Genomic DNA, 13,657 nt, shown 5'->3' with positions numbered 1-13,657 from the left:
TGGCAGACTCAGCAAAAGGACAGCAAGGGAGGGAGCAGGAGGAAGGGGAAAGTTGCCTGATGACTGAGGCAGGAATGTCTCTTCCCTTCCCCCTGCGAAGCTTCCTCTCTCCAGCTCCTTTCCTTTCCCCCCCAAATAAAAGCTTATTAACACCAGAAGTTGTGGAGCTGGGCCGGGTGGGAAGAAGCGAGGATGGCAGCGAGGACATCAGTGCTGGGTGGCCTGGTGAGGAGGAGCTGGGGACGCGGCTGGGGCATCAGGTGGCAATGCCAGTGTTATTTATTGAGCAGTGTGGGTGGGTTGGTTTTGTGGGCTGGGGGAAAAAAAAAATAATCCAAAGAGAAGTTCATTTCAGGTGAGGCTGGAGTGATAACTGCTGGGGTTTGCTGGTTAATCGAACGAGCGTTCATCGCCGTCCGCGGGGAAGCAGGCAGACCACTGCGTTTTGATGTCAGCCATGGGAATGGGTGTTTAATCACGGCAAAGGAAATTTGGGTCAGAGCTGCCGCCTTGCCCGGGCAGCATTTCAGGACCCAAGGGAGTGTTTGTGCCCAGTCCCGGGGGGCTCTGCCGCATCCTCCGCTGGAAAACAGGGTGGGGGGAGAAGGAAGGCTCTACCACCATGTCTGACATGGTGATGGCCTCTCCCAGGAGCTGGATCCCCAAAGAACCAAAAAGTTTAACTTCCTGAACCATTCTGAGGGTTTGAGGTGAGATTTGTGCGGGCGGAGAGTGTCTTCACAACAAGGTCTGGTGGGGTCAACGTTGGGATTTTAGGCAAAGAGATGGTTTGCCAAGAGAAGTAAAAGGTGGGGCCAGCTCTCGTTGAAATGGTTTGATGGAGCACAGTGAGTTTGGGTTGTCGTTTAGACCAAAACATGTTTTTCTGCTTGGAATAGTGCGTAGTTTAAGTTGGAGAAGGGAAATGAGATCCCCAAGCCCAGCCCGAAGATCGGCATTGAAGATGGTCGGGGGTAGGGAGGCATTTTTATGGTGAGCAGAGGATGAGAACCAGAGGACTACTGCAGCCATCAACTCTGGGGAGCTTGGGAAAAGAATAACAAAGCAGAGGAATTAAATAGAAATAAGAGCTTTCCTCCTGTTCTTCTCTTGGAGCTTTGGGGAACTGAGGGCAATCTGGAAGAGGGCATTATTCCCAGGGAGAGGCTTTCCCCAGGGATGGTTGTGCTGCAGCCAGAGCACCACAGGCTTGGCCCTTGCTTGCTTCCAGCCCTGGCTGTCCTCACATGGGAGGACATCTTCCAGGACCACATTCCTCTGTGACTCTTTTATCTGATTCAATGAAAACACTTTTAACAATTTTAGGAAGTTGTCCTAGCTCCTGCGCTTGATGGTCTAAGCAAGAGAGATGTCCCGCTGTCTTCTCCCAGCCCTGCAGCCCATGTGCTCTCAACTCTGGCCTTAGATTTATTTTGCAAAACCATGCCAGATTTGTCCCTGTACATCTCCTTCTGCCCCTCCAGGATGGTGAGAACTGAACATGCTGACATCCTTGCTGCCCCATGCCCAAACACCGAGGACCACATTCAGCCCCACTCCAACAATACTTCACATTGCACGTCCCCTAGAACCAACTAAAACCAGGAGAACAACCAAGGGACTTTGATTCTTGCAGCTTGGCCATATTTCTTCTTTTCTGTGGCCTTTGGCAGTCAGCAAAATGTAGAAAATGGGCTAAGACCAGGGACCAGCAAACGTCAGCTGAAACAATGCAGGAGCACTCCGGAGCCTTGTGCCTGGTGCAACAAGTGCCTCATGGCTAGAGATAATAAATAATGTTATTTGCCATCTACTGGTTACTGATTATCACCACTCCTGCCTTTCCTAGCTCTTTCCTTAGCATGGTTGGAGCCGGCTGTTCTTCATCCAGCTCCATGCTGCCCATGGCTGCGTGTGTGTCAACGGGGTTGGCACAGACCAGCCTAGCTTACTGCCCTCCCTGCTTCATCCCCTGGTGCTGCTGGGGAGGAGAATCATTAGGACTGGGTCCTGAGGGACCTGGCCCAGCTCTTGGTGATGGCTGAGGTCTGCAGGGAAGGAAGGATCATAGCCAGGTTGGAGCCACAGTCGTGCAGAAGCCGGGACAGATGAGCGGTGTCGGGAGGTTTGGCTCCCCTTGCATCTCGATCTCCTCCTCAGTGGATGTTGTTGGGACGCCAACCCAGGAGGTGCCTCTGGGCCTGGGAGCTGCCACCTTCCTGCCAGCCCTCTGCCAGGAGGAGCCGCTTCCAGCCAAGGTGGTTGGTGCCGAGTGCTGCTTTGGATGCGTTTGTTTATTTTTATGACGCCATTCAGCAGTCAGACCTGGCTTTACAGCCAGGTAACCTGAGCAGTTGTGCCTGCGGGCAGCAGAGCGAGAAGGTGGAAAAACTGGCTTGCGGGACCTAAAGCTCGAGAAGATGCCAGGTGGCCATGTCGCTGTGGGGCCCTCAAGGCAGCTTGCCAACTGGGGTCCCACAAGGGCAAGCAACAGAGGGTGGGCTCTGCCCCTCTCAACCCCCCATAATGACCCTATCCCACCCCTTACCCATGCCCCTGTGCTCTTCTCCTGCACAGGGCTTCTTTCCTGTTGAATGTTTAAGGTTCCTCTTGACTCCTTCCTCCAGCCTGTTGGATGGCAGCTCCTTGAGCACATTGGGTGGTCCCCCCAGCTTGGTGTCATCTCCAGACCTCCCAAAAGCGTGCTCCTCACCTCCTCCAGGTCATGGATAAGGATGCTAAACAGGGCGGGTCCTAGGATAGATGCCTCGGTACTCCTCATCACCAGCCTCCAGGCGGAGCTGGGTTGTAACCCAATAGCTACAACCCTCTGAGCCCAACCATCCAACCATATTTTTTGCCCATTTGGTTGTCTACCTGTGATGTCTGAGCCTGGATACAAAGGGAGTGGATTCCAGGGGTGACACGGAGCAGCCTTGCTGCAGCACCCTCCTACTCTCAGCACCCACGGGTGCATTGGACGGGGCTGTTGGGGCAGATTCAGAGCAAACCCTGGGTAGCAGCTCGTCACAGAGAGACTAATTAAACTGCAGAACTCCTTTGTGCAGGAGGCTGTGGCTGCAGGACCAATTCACGGAGGTCCCTCCAGCTTGAGGGGGGGTTATTGCTGCTGGGGCTGGGTGGGTACCCTGGGGTTATCACCCTGAGCATCACCACCCATAAGGGAGATGTGGGCATTGACCTGACCCAAATCAGATGCTTTTATGGTTTTATTACCAACCCTGAGGACTGAGGGCAGCGCCCGGGTAGCGGCGAATCGGCCCCGCGGAGGCATCGGGGAGCAGAGCCGGCAGTCTGGCAGCAGGCAGGACAGTTGCTCCTCGGCAGGAGTTGTCTCCTACCTCCAGTCTGGTTGGCAGAGACGGTTCCGTTTCAGCATCGTTTAAAATCTTGGCCTGCTCCCATCGCTTCCCTGCCTTGGTACACGCTGCGAACTGAAAGCCTGGAGGTGGTGGTGCAGGGAGGATAAATACTCCCCGTCTAATTGCCTTGCCCCCACGTCTGAGTCTGCGGCGCAGCGTGTAGACGGGTATCCACTCCCCTCCCTTCTCTTAGTGCCTGTTATCTCCCGGGGCCATGCTGTGTAATTTAGCAAAATATTCTAACGCGGTAATTAACGTCTGAACTTCAAGAGGGCACTGCCTTTTCACTGTCTCCTTCAGAGGAAGAGAGAGGAAAACCTTCCCGGCTGCAGTCAGATGAGCGAGGAGGGTGGTGCTGTTTGGGAAAGAAAATTGTATCTTTTAATGTGTTGGGGGTTTTTTTGGGTTTTTTTTAATCACTCTCACTTTTTAAAAAGCATCAGCCCTTTGAGTCAAAAAAGGGTCTTTGACAGCATAATGACATGCTGGGATTTTTGAGATTGTTCTCCTAGTCAGAGAATGAGACGGAATTTTTCCTTTATCGAATGAGCAAAGGCACCAAGGGGGTCGGATCCTGACCCTGCGACACCCTTCCACCCAGGTAGCTCCATGAGGCCAGATCTGACCAGGGAAAATAAATCCTCTGTGAAGAAGGGGAATTATTTTGCCTCATAAAGGTCCCCTTCTGGTCCCCCCACCTGGTTCTGCAAAAATCAGTGGTTTGGTCTCCAGTCCGGAAGGACTGGGACAAACTGGGAAGTGGGATGGGAGTAGGGGGAAAGGATGGAGGAGGGATGAGGGTTGTGGGCATGGGAGGGAAGGGACGCCGGGGAAGGAGGGAGAAAGAGGAGGCTGGGTGCCAGGGACATGGGAAGGAAGAAGAAAGGGGGAGAGCAAACAAGTGGGGAAAGGTTGTGGGAATCCAGAAGAGGAGGATTGAAGACCTGGAAGAGCTGGAAGAAAACTCTGGGATTTGGATTGAGTGGGGTACACTGATGCATGGGGTGAGGTGGACCGTAAAAGCCATGGAAGAGGTAGCATGCAGGATCGGGGGTGTGCAAAGAGGAGGGACAGGCATGGGTCTGTCTGTAGGACCACGCTCCTGGCAGGGATGGATGTCCCCGCGCCTCCACGCCTGCCGTGCAATGAATAAATAAATAGCAGTGCAAAAAGGTCCCGCGCATGCAGACCCCAGCCCTGTAGCTGTGCTGGCAAAAACACTCCTGTGAGTGCAGCTTGTATGGGGGAAAAAAAAAAAAATCCCTTTCATCAGCATCGTTTTGGTCAAAGGGCAGAGTTAAGGTGAAGGAGATCGGATGTTATTTGGGAGCAGATGAGGACAGACCAAAATGAGAAGGGCTGCACGATGCCTTTGAGCCCAGCTGTTCTGTTGAGTATTTCACATGCAGGAAGATAGATTCTTGGAAAGCTACAGGACTTGGTTAGTCCCAGCGTTAAAGCCGGAATGGCATATTTTAAACGGGGGAGGGGAGATGCCACCCTTGTTTCTCTGGGACCCATGAAGAAGGCAGAGGAAGCAATTAGGGCAGATAAAGAAATGAAGACAGATACCATCTCACAGGATGGTCCCTCCTCCTCGCATGGCTTTGTTTTTCTCCTTCGCCCTCGGTACCAGGCATTGTTAGTTCCCCAAAACCCTTTCAATGGGATGTAAACACAGTTATTTGCGTCTGCCGCCATGTGCCCTCTCCCTCCGCAGAGCCAGGAAAGCAGAGAGCGTCCGGCGAGCCAGGGTGGAGCCCGTCGCAATCAAGCGCGATGGTCTCGCCACTGTTTCTTTCCATGTTTTGTGTTTCCCCAGGACCCTTGGGATGAGATCACATCCTCCTCTCCCAGGGTTATTATGTCTTCAGCTAGGCAGGATGAAGCCGGCCGTCTGGGTGGCTCGGTCTCCCTGTGTGCGCAGACTGGGTGGCTCTGTCCGTCTGTCTCACCCACCTTTGGGTCCTGAAGGTCCACCTCCAGCCAGGGGATGTGTAACCACCAGGTTACTGTTGGATTGCAGTGTCTGGGTTGATGAGTGACCAGATTTTCTTCATCATTGTCTCCAGTAATTGCCTCTTAATGGTTTCCATCTTTGCAGGAATCCCTTCTGCTGTTCCAGATCTGGGGAGAGAGAGTCATGTTTCATGGTTTTCCTTGTCTACAGTGGAAAGGAGTAGGAGGAGTTTCCCACGACAGGGTTTTCTTCCTCTGGCCTTAATTCAATTTGCTGTTAAGTATCTCTGAGTTCCTCAGGAGCCTGACAAGGAGGATAACCAACATTTTGGTTTACTTGATGCAATAAACAAACTAATCTCTTCTTACCATCCTCCCAGGGAGTCCTGGTTGGGTAATAGGAGAACTGAAGTTTCCTTCTCAGCACATCACTCTAAAAGGAGTAGGTGCCACCAAACAAACTCCTTCAAGTTGTCCAAAATACGTTAAGGAAAGTGCCTCCTATGGACGCAGCTCTCGATGCAGTCATGCCGGCGCGAGCAGCTCCAGCCCAGAGCTCCTTTCCCCCTGTGCCACCTCATCTGGGCAGCTGCTTGTGGGACCAGCAGCGACCCATGTTGGTGGCCTCTTCCTAATGGAGCAGCGCAAGTTGCTGTCAGCAACTCAGCCGGGCTGAGACCAAGCCACCCCAGTCAGGGAACTGGGATGAGGGGCCCTCTCCATGAGGTACATGGGCTGGTGGCACCTTTGCATCTTCAGTGGGCTTGAAGTCTTCAGCAGATCCCCATGAGCAGAAGGCCATGGGGAGAGAAGCACCGTTGCTAGAGGATGCAGCCCAACACAACCTGCCTCTCCCAGCTCAGCTGGGTTTTTGGAGCCAAACAAATAATGTTTTGGAGCATGGCAGAGCCTGTGCCTTATGCAGAAATCAGCACAGGCAGCTCCATAAGGGAAGGATTTTCCCCAAAACTTTGTGTTTGGGCAACCTCAACATCAAATGGGTGAGAAAAGAACATGCCACTTATGCCTGTGGACTTCTAAAGGGCTTCTGTTTCCAAGTGCTCACTTGTTTCTTCTCTAGGGAAGGGTTTCACCTGACTTCCCTAGCTCCCAGGATATGCCCAGAGAGGGACTTGGTACCCATTTAGAATCACGGAATCATAAAATCATAGAATGGTTTGGGTGGGAAGGGACCTTAATGGCCATCTAGTCCAGCTTCCCTGCAATGGGCAGGGACATCTTCAACTCCATCAGGTTGCTCACAGCCCTGTCCAACCTGACCTGGAATGTTCCCAGGGATGGGGCATCCACCACCTCTCTGGGCAACCTCTCCCAGTGTCCCGCCACCCTCATCATAAAACATTTCTTCCTTCTCTCCAGTCTGAATCTCCCCTCTTTTAGTTTCAAACCATCACCCCTTGTCCTATCGCTACACGCCCTACTAAAAAGTCCGCCCCCATCTTTCTTCTAAGCTCCCTTTAAGCACAGAAAGGACGAAATCAGGTCTGCCTGGAGCCTTCTCTTCTCCGGGCTAAACACCCCCAACTCCCCCAGCCTGTCCTCCCAGCAGAGCTGTTCCAGCCCTCTGACCATGGCTGTGGCCTCCTCTGGCCCCACTCCAACAGATCCAGGTCTGTCCTGTGCTGTGGACCCCCGAGCTGGACACAGGGCTCCAGGCAAGGTCTCACCAGAGTGGGGCAGAGGGGCAGAATCCCCTCCCTCAGCACTGGCCATGTTGCTGGGGATGCAGCCCAGGGTAGGGTTGGCCTTCTGGGCTGCCAGCACACATTGACAGCTCATGTCCATCTTTTCATCCACTTGCATCCCCAAGTCCCTCTTAGCAGGGCTGCTCTCCATCCCTTCATCCCCCAGCCTATATGGATACTGGGGGTTGCCCCGACCCAGGTGCAGGACCTTGTGCTTGGCCTTGTTGAACCTCATGAGGTTCACATGGGCCCACCTCTCCAGCTTGTCCAGGTCTCTTTGGATGACATCCCTTCCTTCTGGCATGTCAACTGCACTGCCCAGCTTGGTGTCATCTGCTGAGAGAGGCACAGGTTGTTGGTGGGTGCAGGATCAGCCCAGCTGACCTTCTGATGTCCTGGGTCGAGAAGCTGACACTTCTAATGGGAACAGATTGTAGAAATCCTGAAACTGGCCTTGCTGGTGGAGTGTTTTGTGATTCCTCATCCCCCACACCCTCATTTGTACTTTGCATTTTCCCTGGTCTTGGCTGTTTTCACCCCTCCGTGCCTTGTGACAATAAGAAAAGTGGAGTTGTAGCAATTGCTTGTAGCTCAGAGAATTGCGTGACTCTCTCCATGCAAAGCAGCTGAGCAGTCCCATGGATCTTATCTCAGGCATCTTCCTTCAAGACTTGCAACAGTAGGTTGATAAGGGGCCGCTGGAAAAGCAGAAAATTGCTATTGATGTCTTTCTGTGGAGAGCCTGTGCAGTGCAGCAGAACTGGCTTGTGCTCCCAGGAGGACCCATCTAGCAGACCACAGGGCTTCCAGGAGGTTTTTGAGGCAGGAGTTCCCCAACTGTGGTCCATTAGACCACCAAAAGTGCCTGCAGAGCCGTGTCAGCAGGATAGCACAACCTGCGCCTTAACAGCACTCCCGGTTGTAGGGGATGATCATAGAACCATGGAATTACAGAATAGTTTGGGTGGGAAGGGGCCTTTGAAGGTCATCTAGACCAACCCTCTCTGCCGAGAGGGACATGGGAGTCCTGGTGGACGACAAGCTGACCATGAGCCAGCAATGTGCCCTTGTTGCCAAGAAGGCCAATGGTATCCTGGGGTGCATTAAGAGGAGCGTGGCCAGCAGGGCGAGAGAGGTTCTCCTCCCCCTCTACTCCGCCCTGGTGAGACCCCACCTGGAGCACTGGGTGATAAAGGGTCTGGAGCACCTCCCCTACGAGGAAAGGCTGAGAGAGTTGGGCTTGTTCAGCCTGAAGAAGAGAAGACTGAGAGGGGACCTTATCAACACATACAAATATCTTAAGGGCGGAAGTCACGAGGATGGAAGCAGTCTGTTTGCAGTGGTGTCCAGCGACAGGACTAGGGGCAACGGGTGCAAACTGAAACATAAGAGGTTTCAGTTGAATATGAGGAAAAACTTCTTTACTCTGAGGGTGACAGAGCCCTGGCCCAGGCTGCCCAGGGAGGTTGTGGAGTCTCCTCTGGAGATATTCAAAGCCCGCCTGGATGAAGTCCTGTGTAGAATGCTCTAGGAGAGCCTGCTTTAGCAGGGGGGTTGGACTAGATGATCTCCCGAGGTCCCTTCCAACCCTTGCGATTCTGTGATTCTGTGAAACCCCATGCAATAGGCAGGGACATCTTCAACTCCATCAGGTTGCTCAGAGCCCCATCCAACCTGACCTGGAATGTTCCCAGGGATGGGGCATCCACCACCTCTCTGGGCAACCTGTCCCAGTGCTTCACTACCCTCAGCATAAAACATTTCTTCCTTCTCTCCAGTCTGAATCTCCCCTCTTTTAGTTTCAAACCATCACCCCTTGTCCTGTCGCAAGAGGATCTATTAAAAAGTCTTTCTCCATCTTTCTTCTGAGCCCCCTTATAAGGGGGTCTCCATGACGACCCTGACTACAGAGCTGGAACAGATTGATGTTGTTGGGGGCAAAGTCCACCACGGCCCTTCCCAAGGGCTCCTGTGGTTAAAACCAGGACTGGGAAGCACCATCGCTCCTGCACTCTTTCAAGTACAGTATGTTCATTCTGCTTAAGCTCCAAGTGGCACAAATAGCTGGTTTTTTCCTTCTTCCTGATCGAAATGTGCCTCCGTTTTCACCCGTTGCCTTGTTTTACACCAGTGAGCTGGTCGCTATACGCCTGGATGATGCGTTAGCAACGCGTTGGTTCCTCTGCAGTTGTAGTCCACGCTCCTGAGGGGGAATACCAGCAGACACCTCCTCGTGACCTACACGTTAGATGAAAAGCATACCTGTGGGCAGGGACCGCAGAGCGGTTGCGAGGCTGGAGCTTCACGCCCGAGGCTGTCTGGATGTCCATGCTTGTTGCTACCTGGATGGATGAACCTGAGATGCCCATCGGGGAGCCAGGGCAAGCGATGCATGGGTTGCAGTCGGTCCAGCTTTCGCTGGGTCTCTGAGACATCCCAACCTCTCCATGGCTCTGGGTGGATATTTTCAAGCTTCCTGTGCTTTCATGCTGGCGTCATCACCGAAGCGTCAGAAAACACTGCACGCTAAGAGGTAGTTTGTGGCAAGCGTTGCTTATAGGTCATTTTGCAAGCAATATCGTACACAATAATTAGTACTGTGCCTTGCAGGAGAAATATCATCGCAGCTGGAAAGGGTAATGTATGCGTTGGGCTGCTCCCACTCCATCTCCCGGGGAGACTTGCTGAATAACACGATCAAACCCGCGTGGTTTGGTGATAAGGGACGGCGAGGCAGGTTCTCTGGTCCTGCTCATGGCGTGGGCACCCCTGAGAGCACCAAGTAAGCATTTTAGCTTCTCGGCAGCCCAGATGATCTCAGAAAAGCAGATAATAGACCCAAATATTTGTGGGTATGTGAATCCCATTAGCTTAGGACTCTGGTTTGCTCCTGGTGGTCTGCACCACATGCATGTGCATCCATTGCTGTTTAGGAGGACCAACCTGGTTGTCTCCATGATGAAGCACAGCTGCAGTTTTGGGGCTTCTTTGCCCCCTCAACTGCTGTGCATGCCCACCCCATGGGGTTTACGATGCTTACCTCTGAAAAGATGTAAAGAGCGGGTTTTGGGGCCACAGAGGCAAGGGGACACTGGTCCCAGTAGCATGCCACAGAAACCAGTTGCACTCAAAAGCCACCCTGCAAGGCTCTGCAGCTCCCCCACCACACGCAGCACTTCCAGGAATTTATTTTGAATTGCTTCTGAAAATATTTAGCACCCAGCGCTGAACCCGGGCACGCTGGCCTCTCAGAGGACCTTGCCCAGTGCTCCCATCTCTCAGCAGGACACAGAAATTTGGAAGAGGAGGAGCCTGGTATCTTCCACCAGTCTGCAAAGCTGCTAGTCCAGCACCAGAAACAAAAGTGAGAAGCCTTTCGCAACCGAGGTTGGCTATTATATGACTGGCCGGGCAGATTCTGGCATGCAGCCTCCTCTCTTAGGAAATCAAGCAGACTCTTTGTCTGCTTTCCAGCAGGAACTGCTGCTTTCATTGCCCGGCTTTGCCCGATACGGGGGAAACCGGCTGGAGAGCAAAGGGAAGTTTTTCTCGCAGACAGCCCCAGCCTCCGGGGGATGATTACAGGTTAAACCAAGAAGCGTGTGAGTCTCAGCTCACCTGCCCTCTTGTCTGCCTCACGCTCCTTTTTCGACTCCCTCGTCCATGTTCTTCAGCCGGTTTGAACTGTGTGGGAACCTGGTGGAAAGGGATGGGATGGTGCCCGTGGTGGGATTTGGGCAGATGCACGCAGCAGGGAGGAGCGGTTATAAATAGTTAAATAAATACTAATTCCAATGTGGGAGTGCTGATATAATGGGGATAGCGTGTTTACATTAAAATATTTTAAGTAAATATGAATTAGATTGCAACGATGAATGCAATTGGTTGGGTTCAGGTTTATGGTCACGCAAGTGCCAGTACTTCAGGGTTCTGATTTCCCTGGAGATCTCAAAGCGTTCGCACCATCTTTTCTTGCAGTGCCACCAGGGCTGACGCGGGGTTCAAAGAGCTTTGGGAAACACTGTGCTCTTGCCGAAACAACCGCCCCACTGCTTTGGGGTGCTTGGTGCTTGCATGGATCAGCCGTTGGGTGGGGGCAAAATGCTCTTTGAGAAATACCTGAAAGACATCATCGGTGGGCGAGGACATCGATGGCAGGACCCCAGGCAGCCCGGTCCTTGCAGTGCAACCCTTGCTGTCTGCCTTCAGGAGGGGTTCAGTGCCTGTGCCAGGCTAAGGAGAGTGAACTGGGCTTCTTGCTCTCCTCCTGTCCCCGCACACAGGGGTCAACAGCAGATAGCTGGTGCCTACACCCTAGGGAAGCTCCAGAGCCTCCCTCCAACATGCTAGAAACATAGTTATGATCAGGAACATGGAGAGAAACAGTGACATCTTTCTGATCCTCCTGAATTCAGGTCATTGCACTGATGCAGGTGGCTGACAACTGTCTACGGCCATGGACTTGGGACTCCAGTTCCTGGAGCACCAGCCTTCTGGGCCCTGCTCTGCTCATGCATAGGGCCATGCCTAGGTTTGATGGGCAGGTTGTGGGCTTCCCCAACCCAGATATCACACGTAGAGGTTGAACTGTGGCCCTTGGTATCTCTTGGTGCCTCAGTGGAGCAGTGGAGCACATGGTGCCTGGATGGATGAGGTGGAGCACATGGTGCCTCAGTGGACAAGTTGGAGCACATGATGCCCTGATGGACAAGATGGAGCCCTAGGGTTCTCCTTGTTCAGCCAAGTCACATCAGATGAGCTCCAAGAGGAAGCTGGTGAACATGGAGGTGAACATGGAGGGTGCCTGCCCAAGTCTGGGGGTAGGATGTAGTCTCTGTTTCATCGTAGGTAAATAAGACTATTCCCCATTAGCCAAATACCATAGTCATCCTCCCAACCACCTTTTGAGGTAGGGAAGCATGTCCCAGCTCTGTGGGTGGGAAGCTGGGACAAGAAAAGCCCAAGTGAAGTTGGAGCCTTTCCCTGACCACGTATCCCTGGCAGAGAGCAGGGTCATCAAGGCAGAGGAAGGGCTGGAACTGGGCCACCATAGATCCTTCCTAATCAATCCTAACTCCACTTTTCTTGCTTTGATTTTCCCGTTCTGATGTGCTTTACTAAAGAGCAGCAACAATAGGAGAGGTGAATAGATATTTAATTTGCAGCCCTGCTTCGTGCCACGCTCACGAGCTAAATACCCCAGGAGTGACTTTCTGGACTACTGCCTGTTTATGTTTGTCCTTAACTGATATTTTTTTTTCCTTGTTGTTGTTGGATTTAAAATAATCTCATGGTTTTTTTGGTGAAGAATCTGTGAACTGTTTGTGAGAACTTATCTCAGAGCATGCGGCTTGGGCTTAACTAACATTTTCCAAACAACTCAGCAGAAAGATAAACTGGGATGGGGGCGGGGGGAACTGTTGCACGTCTCCAAAACCCTGGCTGAACCTTTGGCTAATGGGAGATAAAACCCGATGGGCCACATGCTCATCGAGATGCTGTAAACATTGTCTTCAAAGCAAACAAACTGGAAAACAGAAGAGGGTGAAGACAAAACTTTGAGAGCGATGATAATTCCTTGAATTACCTCTTTTTTTTTTTTTTTTTTTTTTTTTTTCCATTAGCTATTTTCCAGCAGTTGTGGAGCTGGTAAACAAATAGGCGTTTATTTGTAAAGGAAAGGAAACATGAAAAAATGAGAGTGGGGAAGAGAGATGATAAGGCTGGGAATCAGAACTGTGATTTGAACTACGGGATGTGACTTTGGAGCACGTTTAGTTACGCCAAGCAATTTTTATACGGGCAGTTTTGATTAGGTCAACCACTTTTCCAACGTTTGCCTTTCCCCAGTGAATATCAGACTCTAATAAAGCCAGTTTTCCTAATTTTTCTCCTTTTTCTCAGTGCTTAGGGATTAGCTTGGGGCCAGCAAGGCTTGTTCAACCCAAGGTGATGGAGTGGAAGTGGCCATAGCTTCAAGTCTTGCCAGCCCTGGTGATTTTATCAGCCGCCTCATGGTACAGTGTTTTTCATAACACTCCAGCTCACTTTGTTGGCTGATGGAAAATCTCAGTATTTTTTTATCTGCTTGAAAAACAACCAGCAAACTGTGCTTTCTCTTGTGGTTTTAGCAAAAAAAGCCTGAAACGGCGTCTGTGTGCACAGCAAAGTCATAAAGATGAGAACAAAGAAAAACATGTAATTTTGATCTGGTTTCAAGGGTCCTTGCTCAATGACTTCAAGGTTTGTGGGGCGAGACGTGCTGAGCTCCGACGCTTTGCCATTGCCAGGTAGAGCCGTTGAACCTCACTGCACACCCCCGAGTCGGAATCGAGAAGGGTGGGCATCATCCTTCACCATCCCACGCCATGCACAGCAACATTTTGGGGCTCTCAAAAGTTGCTCATGCTTTCAAGCTCGTGTTTGTAATGCAAAGTTCACGGAGAGCAGAGCAGGGTTGGAGTTGGTGCTCCTAAGACACCATGGTTTTGCTCTAACCCATTGTGCCAGCACCACTGTATAATCAGTCTAAGAAGGAGCCGTATTAATTACAGTGTATTGGAAGTAATGCAGTCCCATCACGTAATTTTGTGGCTCTTAGAAGAGCGT

At 51.8% G+C, this 13,657-nt stretch overlaps 1 protein-coding gene across 1 annotated transcript in view; it reads left to right on the top strand.

The window, feature by feature from the left end:
- Positions 1–13,657, top strand: part of CTIF (cap binding complex dependent translation initiation factor) — a 126,397-nt gene that overhangs the window by 109,695 nt on the left and 3,045 nt on the right. The gene's annotated exons all lie outside the window — the stretch shown is intronic.

The sequence above is a fragment of the Egretta garzetta genome, unplaced genomic scaffold (assembly GCF_000687185.1).
Source record: "Egretta garzetta isolate BGI_Z169 unplaced genomic scaffold, ASM68718v1 scaffold179, whole genome shotgun sequence".
In the NCBI taxonomy this organism is placed as follows: domain Eukaryota; kingdom Metazoa; phylum Chordata; class Aves; order Pelecaniformes; family Ardeidae; genus Egretta; species Egretta garzetta.
Note: the sequence above shows the minus strand (reverse complement) of the source record. Positions and strands in the feature narration are given on the sequence as shown.